This window comes from Spea bombifrons, chromosome 1 (assembly GCF_027358695.1).
Source record: "Spea bombifrons isolate aSpeBom1 chromosome 1, aSpeBom1.2.pri, whole genome shotgun sequence".
In the NCBI taxonomy this organism is placed as follows: domain Eukaryota; kingdom Metazoa; phylum Chordata; class Amphibia; order Anura; family Pelobatidae; genus Spea; species Spea bombifrons.
Window position 1 is genome coordinate 141,819,705 of NC_071087.1, and position 10,314 is coordinate 141,830,018.

Below are 10,314 nucleotides of genomic sequence, written 5' to 3' on the forward strand. Positions count from 1 at the left end.
CTTGTCCTGTTGCTTTGTTATGTTACAGTTGTGATTTTCTCCCTTGCCCTAATAGCCCTCCCCTCATTCTTCCTTGTGCCCACTAGAGCTCCCTACAGTCCCATCTCCAAGTTCAAGTTGTAGGCGCCATTCTGGTTTGTCGCAACCTTTCACCTCCACCCAATGAAAAGCCCCTGGAGAGACCCTGTCGTCTCTCTTCTAATTATCAAATCAATTGACCCCACCAAATGAGCCCTTATCCCACATGCTTACCCATTTATTGGCTGTAAGTAATGGCAGGCAATTTGTTTTGTGTTTTTACATACCATATTTACCCAGAGTTACAATTACGGTAACATGAGCAAGAGTGCCTGAGGAGGTCACAAGTGTGCTTAGACCTAAAAACTCCACCTAGGCACACTTTTAGTACATCTTGGTAAACCGTAAACATAACAAATATATATATTTCCATATAAAGAATTGCATAGATAGTTTTAAATTATAACTGCCTAATGAAGTTTTATTCAGTTCATTAGAGGGGTAATCAAGAGCTGAGTCAAATCCAGCAATAAGTGTTACCAACTCCTCTGAAAGTCAGTCTATGTTTCATCCACCCAGTCACATACAGGCTCCTTCATCTGGATATGATATGATATGAACACATCATGTTGTTTGCATGTCATGGCAGGAATGTGCTGATTTTTGACCATTATTTTAAAATAAGCAATCGGGTATTAACATTTTCTCACCCCATCACACATTCTTAATTTCTAGATTTCACATCTGAGGACATCCAACATAACTTTATTTACAAAAAAAATGGAGCCTCCAAAAGCTAATCAAACGTTATGATATAATCCCTTTTATTTAAAAACCCCCCCTTAGATCTAACCTGAATTACCCAATAATACCATAAGTGACATTCGGATATACAACTATAATCCTTGCCTTTCTTTTTCAAAACATTGTGGCACATGGTTCAATACAATGTAATTTAACTTAATTGCCCTATAACTCATGTGGCATACAGTAACAACTCTCTTTCCTTGCAGTTGGACAGCTTGTCCAGGTGTCTACAGGAACCCATTTTGCTCAACGGTGGCAAAACCACTTATAAACTAACCATAACTCACACTAAGCCCTGAAGCCACATCTTGATCACAACTATCTAAATATGCCGTTTGACCACATCGCACAATATTAAGCTTTCAGACTACACTCCTGCTCAGCACACACAAAACATCTAAGCAGATATACTGCCTCTTACAAGCTTTTATGGCAAACATTTACCCTAGGGGTATATCTGGATCCCGGATTTACCTTTTCAACTCCAGGTAAATGGTGGGCCAGTGGCAATATTGGCACAATTACTACAATGCATATTGATGGAAGGATACTATTCAGTGTGGGTAACAGAGAGAATTGACATGGCAAAGATTGAGCTATAGCATATTGAGGAGACTTAGGAGATGACCAAGACTTTTCATGTGGTCAATGGGAGTCAAGAGGGACAGTGGGATTTGGTCCACAAAGAGGGACTGTCCCTCTTAATCAGTGATAACTGTAGTATGCAGCAGCATGTATTGTTAAGTTGTTGACTGGAATATTTCAGCTTAATTGTAAACTCACAGTTTACAGACTTATCTCCAGAATGTTTGCACAATTAAATGTTGCTACCAAACAGTCCTTGTTCAGGCTGGCCTGTATTTACTCATGCCAGGCTATTAAAAGAGCTGGATTATTGCATAAATTGAAGAGAGGGCCCCCTTGATTGCATGTTTACACGTATTTTGCAATATAAAAGGTGGTCATTCTGAAAGTGTTTACAATGACCCAAGTATAGTTATCAGGACTGCCCAGCAAAATAAGCATGTGATATGAGCCAATTCTGGGAAAAACATATCAGTAAAATCTCTCCATGGCACTATGTCTTCATTTAAACCAGCCTCCCAACTATGCCTCCCCTGCCAAGAAAGTTGGGTTAATTGTTCTCATCATTCATTGACATCTTCTGTCATATACTCTGCATATAAACATGACTCTGCACCCAGCCTTGTCACAGCAGGCCTGTCAGTTCTCTGCAGAAAAGCGCGGTGAGTCATTAAAAGACAATAAGCTGTTTTGTTCATGAAAAATAATTCTTCCAAACTCTGTCATTGATAATTTTTTTCTAAATATTTTTGTGTTGACAAGAAAGATATTACCCGTTTCCTACCTATTTGGTATGTACGGCATATGTTTCTATGCACACTTATTTTAAATCAATTTGAGAAGTGATAAATCAAAAATAAAAATCATTTGACGAGTGCTTCTCCATAAACATAATAAACATATTTGTATAAGTTAAATTGTATTTGTGTGAAAATGCCAAAGTTTACCTTTGTAAAGTAACCTTGTTAAATGAGTCAGTGTATGTATGTATAAAGGCATCAATTTCCCTGTGAATCATTACTCCATTATTACCACCTAGCCGGCTGATTCCTGACCCCACTGGTTCAATTACAGAACCCAGACAGCCAGGAGATTTGGTGGGGTAGGGAGGTCTGCAAAGAATACTGCACCCAGGCACCACTAACCCTAGGCTCGCCCCTGGCCCTGTGTAGCCAGTGAAATCCTTGTGGCAAAACTAAAGAAGCCCTGTTTGGCTTTTGAAATCCTTATGGCAATCAGTGGCATAATGGAGTCCCCTGCAGTGCTCGTATTGGAGGGCCCATGGCCCCCTAGACCAGTCCCCCCCCCCGCTTGTCCTACAGACCATGCTCCCTCAGTCCCATCACACTAACTGAGTCGGAATATGAGTAATTTCCTGGAGCTAAGATGCAGGAACCGCAATAGAACCGCCAGCCAGTGGACTACCGCATTCTCAGCTACCAAAAGTAGAAGTGTGTATGTCTCTGTGCGTGTATGTATCTGAGTTAGAATGTTAGTGTGTGTAAGTGTGTTACTGAGTGCTTGTGTGTGTGAGTATGTTTAAGTATGTTGTATGTGTGTATGTTACTGAATGGGTGTAAGTATGTTACTATGTGTATATATGTGAGAGTGTTTAAGTATGTTACTGTGTGTGAGTATGTATGTGTGTAAGTATGACATTGTATGTACGTGTAAGTATTTTACTGTATGTGTGAGTATGTGTATGTAAGTGTGTTTGCGTGTATATACAGTATCCCACAAAAGTGAGTACACCCCTCACATTTTTGTAAATATTTTGTTATATCTTTTCATGTGACAACACTGAAGAAATGACACTCTGCTACAATGTAAAGTAGTGAGTATACAGCCCGTATAACAGTGTAAATGTGCTGTCCCCTCAAAATAACTCAACACACAGCCATTAATGTCTAAACTCACTTTTGTGAGATACTGTAATTATGTCACTGTGTGTAAGTATGTTACAGTGTGTGAGAATGTGTGTGTAAATATGTTACTCTATGTGCATGTAAGTATGCTTGCTTTGTGTGTATGTATGTGTAAGTATGTCACTGTGTGTGTATAAGTATGTGTGTAAGTATGTTACTATGTGTGTATGTAAGTATGTGTGCATGCAAAAATAATTATGCTGCTTTGTGTGTGAGTATGTGTGTGTAAGTATGTGTGTATATGTAAAAATGTATGTTACTGTGTGTTTGGAAGTATGTTACTCTGTGTGTGTATACTATTGCGTGTGTGTTAGTATGCAGGTATGCTACTGGACTTCCCTCTCTTTGGCCAGGAAAGGTGGAGGTATATGTGTAAGTATGTTTGTGTGTGTGCATTAGCATATTAGTGTGTGTGTAAGTATGTTTCTGTGTGTGGCTTGGGACCCCCCAACCATAAGTCATGCATGTGGGACTATGGCATTTTATTCATTGCTGATAGCAATGCTAAAGAAGCACTGCTTGTCCAGTGAAATCCTGGAGTATAATTGTCTGGGAGACTAAAACCGAACCATTTTATTGAGCTAGAACACATACATGTGACAAATACTGTATGGTGTGGATACTGGGACCATTTAAAAAAAGAAAGCAGCACAATATTTTATTTTTATTTTTTTTATTTAATCTGAACTAGTAATAAAACGTTTTGGCAATTTCAGAAAAGTGAAATGAGAGTAAGAGAGCTCTGCTTTATTAGCACTCCTTTACTTTTGATAGTCTAGGACAAACTCACCCTCTTGTCGTTGAATATGCAGCTAAAACATGTATAGAATATAATTTAAAAAAATAATAAGAAAGGAAACCGCTAACAAGAACCATGATTCCATACTCCCACAAATGCCTAGAAGTAGAAGAATGTTGTTTTTGCTGAATTGAAGAAGCTGCAGTGAGGTAATTGGCATTAACACAGCCTACCGAATTTCCATTCCCTTTATCAAGAGCTGTAGTTCTTCTTCTTGTTTTGATTTCAAGGCTATTTTATTAAAAATTCACTTCACGCCTCCTCTTTGTTACATAGGCCCCTCTGCAATCCCTGTGCTCTCACTGGAACTAGAGTTAATAAATGGAAACAATGGGATTGGAGCTACAAAACTGGTGTACAGAAGATCATTTAGTTTGAGTAGCTTTTGTTTTTTATAATCGGCATTCAGAAAATAACTACTTAATAAATATATATATATAATAGATTGTAGATAATTTATGAAGAATTCAAGACATCTAAAGATGAGGGACTTTTGCCTGGCCATACCTTTGGATATGTCTTGAGTCTCTAACTCTTCTACGTCTACATCTCAATGTAATTCCTGGTACGGTATGTACAGAGATCGTACTTCTGCCTAAGTGAATAGTGAAGCAAATGTTTTACCCCCCAGTTACCAAGAAAAAGGAAAGTGTACGTACAAGATGACCTGTGTTTATAGCTTGTGAAATTTGTTATAGCATACAGAGAATTTATTGACACAAAGGCTATTTCTGATTACCCCTCCCAGAATCCATCTTTATGAATAACAGTACCATCCTGGGAACCATATCCTTGAACCCTACCAGTCTAGCCCCAATTGTCCCTTTTTTATTTTATCTCAAAATCCTCTGTGTATCTGTACTACTGTACTACTGGTTGAGTCTATGCTGTTTCTGACATTTTACAAGATGGATAGTAGATTTTTGTGCTCACTTCTCTCCAATATATTGTGTCTTGCCATGTGTATCACTGAAGTTCAATGGCCACATTGGAAGTTCAACTCACTGGGACATGGTGGTGCTGGTAGCATTGGGTCCTTCTGAAACTGTTTTTAGTGATTGAGAACTCCACTTCTTATGTTACACCAATTAAAAACATTCACAAAATGTGTACTTGAGCTCATATGACAGAAAAAATAGCACCCTGGCAAAAGTAGATTTTGTGGTTTCAATAAATCAGGATTTTGGTATAGGAACGCACCTTATGGCTAAGCCAAAAACCTTGGTTATTTTTTTCTACACATCTTTAATTAGCATGGAATACTGATACATTAATCCATGTTAGGTTAACAATAACTGAGTAGTAAAGTCAGAACTGAGTAGACTAAAAAGTCTAAATAAAGCAAGAACTCAGCTTTATAGAGTCTTAATGGTCATTATTATTCTAGCAGAAACTAATGAGCACATGTATGTTACCTTTCTACTTTATAACACTCACTTTCAACTTACACCATTGAGTCATGGGGCCCAAACTATATCTGTTTACTTCAGGAACATTAGCCTTCAAGGCTTCTTGTTACCCATGTAGTGGGTTCTGCAAGCTACTAAAAAGGAACACAATGTTTTTTTCACCTCTCGAAGGACTTGGAACAAGAGACTTGCTTCATCAGTGGCTTAAATCCCACTGACAGGCGTGATGACAGCTGTTGTAATGGATACTGTCCTGTTGCTATGCTGGAATGCCAACAAAGTGTTCGCAATCGGACAGACCTTCTTATATTCCATGATAAAACTAAATGGTCACAGTCAATATTCTGATCCCATGATGAATTCATATTGGAGATTGCATGGAATATTTTATATTGCTTCAGGTGATATTTTATAGACCACAGAACCACCCATCAACTATCCCTCCTTTTATAAATAAGTAAACTATCCCTAATGGTGTGTTCTTCATGTTTGTAATATAGGGGTATAAAATGGACAGTTCAGACAATTTTTCTGTAATGTATTTTATTTTTCTTATTATTATTGTTATTGGGGATAATACCTGTTTGTAAAGCTGCATTTACAAGGAATGGCTTTATAAGTTGCATGCTTCTACTAACAGTATCCAAATACATTTTTTTCCACTCTATTCCACATGCTGTATAGATATATTATGGGGATGTTCCATGTATGTGTAACTAACTTTCCATAGTGCACTATATGTTATCAGTTATATTGCATAAACAAGTCTTTAGGTGACCGCTAAAATCAAGTGTTCTTTCAGCAGTATCTTTTGAAGATGAAAAACATTTGACCCCTCCTAAGAATGTTACTTCTACAGCATATCTGCCAAGTGTCTTTTCGACAGAATTCTGTTTACTCCTCTCTTGATGTCCTATTTTTCTAGGACCTCAGAATTCTTAGTGTGCTCTAGTCCTAAAAGCAATGGTTATGCAGATCCAGCCCTGGCGAACTTCTCCTGGCAGGGTAGGCTGAGCTGGTCCAGCATAATATTTACATTGGTATAAAGGAAAAGAGACGAAATCTCAAAAATCCCCAAAAAGTACCGTATTTTTTCCCCCTCCAAATTGAACTGAAAATGTTTCTTTCTTTCTAGGCATTACAACTAATATATTATCATTAATTGGAATAGTTAGGAAAATGTCATATATAAAAGACATTTCAATAGGGGTCTTGTGTAGCTTTTGAGTTGTCAGGGAGTGCTGGCATTTCCATTGGCAACAGACCTCAATGTGTACAAATTGACTTTAATTAATTGTCCTTCTTTTGACAGAGTTGCAGAGAAGAAGCAGGTAATTAGGGAAAAGCTGAACACACTTAATAGATTTATGATAAAGAGAGGGCTCCTTAGAGTAGGTGTTGGAATTGACAAGAGATGCAGAATAATTCTTCAATAAAACACAGTCAACTCTCAAATAGTTTATATATAAGAGGATAAATTTGAATGGCTAAGGATAATAACACATGTAATCCAACAATAGCTCAAGGCCATAGGTTTCCAAACCATGTCTTGTGAAGTTACGTTATACTGTAAAGTCGTAAGGTCTTAAAAATATAATATTCACTCGTTCATAAATGGAGGATTACATTACAACAATTGTTAAGAAAATGTATGCACATCCTCTTTGTTTCCGAGTCTATAGAACGCATTCACTCTTCATATATTCTAAAACAGGGAAAACTGTATTGTGTTCAGTACTTTATTGCACATCTTTTGTCTGGGGCTCTTCTAGTGGCACTTACTTAATGCATTATTATTATAGTTATCTGGTCAAATAACTAACAATAATTCCTTCATGTAATATAATAATATACAAAATATAATAATATAATATTATCAATGAAACATGTTAAATAGGCAAGATGTATCTAATGAAGCGTAAGCAATAATGCGGTAAATTGCGTATTTAAGAAAATTCAGCGTAGACTATTTATTTCTTAAGACGAGGCCAAGGAAGGTTTACGGGGGTCACTCGATTCATATAGACTTAAAAAGGGGCAGACCAGAAGGGCCAAAGTGGTTTTATCGACTGTCAAGCTTTGCATCTCTGTTTACCCCATGTGTAGCGTATCTCTATGACTCATCCTTAAAGTAAATACTCTTTTACTCGTCATATATTTATAATTGTGTTGAGAAATATTTTTGGATCACAGGAAAAATATCATGGTTTTTGAGAAATAAAATAGATTTGTTTTGTGTACAATGACATGCATTATAGGTATGAAACTGATTAATCTGCACTTGGTGGAGAAATGTAGTAACATTTTTTTTACTGCTTGACTTTTTAGCTAAACCACAAGGGAATAACATTTCCTGACCCACCCCTTACATTCCGCGTTTTCATGCTTACTGCTAAACAGCTGGATAGGTCTGTATGACAAGAAGTATAGGCTTTCAACGAGTTTGATAAACATGTTTTTGTTGGAAGGTAAAGGTTTATTGGATGGAAATAACTTCCACCCATGCCTCTCCATGTAGTCATAAAGTGCACAGTAAACACGTATGTAAAATATATGGTCGTTTGTATGAACTCTGGACCCTCTATGGGTTAGTATGAGGGTTAGTTACATAGGGTTAAGAACAGTTTCATAGCATTAGAAAAAGCATTTTTTAGGTGGCACCACCTAGGTACACAGGATAAATCATATTGTTAACATCATTCCACCTACCAAACATATCTTCCATGGAAGCAATCATATCATAAACAACTAAAGATTTGCAGTAATGTATTCATTTTGACGTAAATATATGAATTTATTTATTCAAAGAATTAATGAGAATCATTTCCCTACTCAACTGTGACATCACAATATATGTGAAGCTGAATAGACTGACTAATTTCACCATCCTTAAATGGAAACTCCAGCCATCATATAGACATTACTTAATTTGATAGTTATGTTGTCAGCTATGTAAATACGTGGGGGGGATTCTACAGAATGCTCTATGTGCAGTTGCCCCTGTGCCCACCTCCCAGCTAAATGCCCTCACCCATTGTCTCTCACGTGTTTCATCCATTGAACTAGACTACTACCCTACAAGTTCACCTAAACTCTCTTCTAAAGTTCAGTTAATTTGCTATATCCATGCTCTCAGATCATTCCCCTCCAATACATGAAAGAGAATCAACTCATGTTCTCCTTCATGTACAAAATATCTGAATCATAAGAATGTATACCAGGAAAAAAATATCAGGGTTATTAGTGATTGGAAAGAGAGGTGACAAATTAGTATAATGCGTTAACTAATTATCAGATGAAGACCCCTTGGCTACCCACTAAAGCCTAGTCCACAAAGGTTAATCAGTGGTACTGGGCAGAACAGACTAATAGTTCTAAGGTAACCTGCAAATTAACATATAGTATATATTAAAAACAACTTTTTATGTACTTTAAGACACACTTTAATGAAGTATTTTTGTGTGATGTTCAGTTATAGAATTTAAGGCCCTCTGCAAAATGCAGTTCTACTTTAGGAATAAAAACTTTTTGGATATGCTATTAATATGCCCGACACTTTTCTTCTTTTTTTCTCCAAAGCTGCAGTAACGGCATCATTCATTAGAGACACAGACGGATAATTCCACATCTGCTTCAAACTGCCACGGCACAAAAGCTCGGGATTAGGAGTGCAAACATCTCTAATAGGTACAAATGGGAACCGAGAATGGATGCGGGTGCATACCTATATCGGGCAGAAGTTTCTAGAATTAGAGACTAAAAGCAGCGTAATTTCTTCATGTTTTTAATCAAATTAGAATCGTTCAGACAGAAGCATATAAACAATAGATATGTTTAGCAGTTAGATTCAAAGAAGCCATTATAGTGTAATAATTATTAATAGCTATGGGTATCTTGGGAAAAAAAGAATTCTGTAAAAGTCAGCCTTTCATATTTAGTATCTTTTTTACGTGTTGTTGCTAAATGAAAAACATTGTTATCAAAATGGAAATGTCTACATTAAATATTTTATTATTTATATTTTATAATCAAAATTATATAATTTTGGACATTTTGGGGAGAAATATTACATTTATATTCTGTGGAATTAGCATTAATTTCTAAATCTATTAAATATATATATATATATATATATAGCTAGTGTATGTATTTTCTACAAGAAATCATGTTTTTTGTGTGCTTCAGAGAATGTTAATGCTGACAAACCTATGATATTTTAAGCTATAGGTTTGCCATGCATTTAAATCTGCATACTGTCTCTCTCTCCCAGTAACCATTGAAGGCATTATAAAAAAACTTAAAATTAAGTAGAAAAATCTAAAAGGAAAAACCCTTCATATTATATCTTGTCATTTTTGCAAACCTATTGAAATAAGCTATCCAACTTAATTCTAACAAACCTCGTTTAATAGCTTTCTCACCTACTCGCCACATGAGAGTTTTGAACCAATATTTCAAGCATATTCAGTATTATGTTACATAGCGTTTGTTTCTCTTCCGTGGCTGATATTTTACATTTCAACAATAATTCTGATAAAGAAAGCATTTGAATTCCAAACTTGGGACTTCATCCACCAATAAACTCAGGAACAATGAATGTCCTCCAAGGGGAGCTTAGAGAAACAAACAGTGAAGAGGCTTCTGCTCAAATTAACTTATAATTAGCTTATACATATCATGTATGTCTTCTAAGTCTGCCATCTTAGTCCAAACTACTAGACTAACAACGTATTATACCGTTTTATGGTGAATGGCTTGGTCTTAATCACAC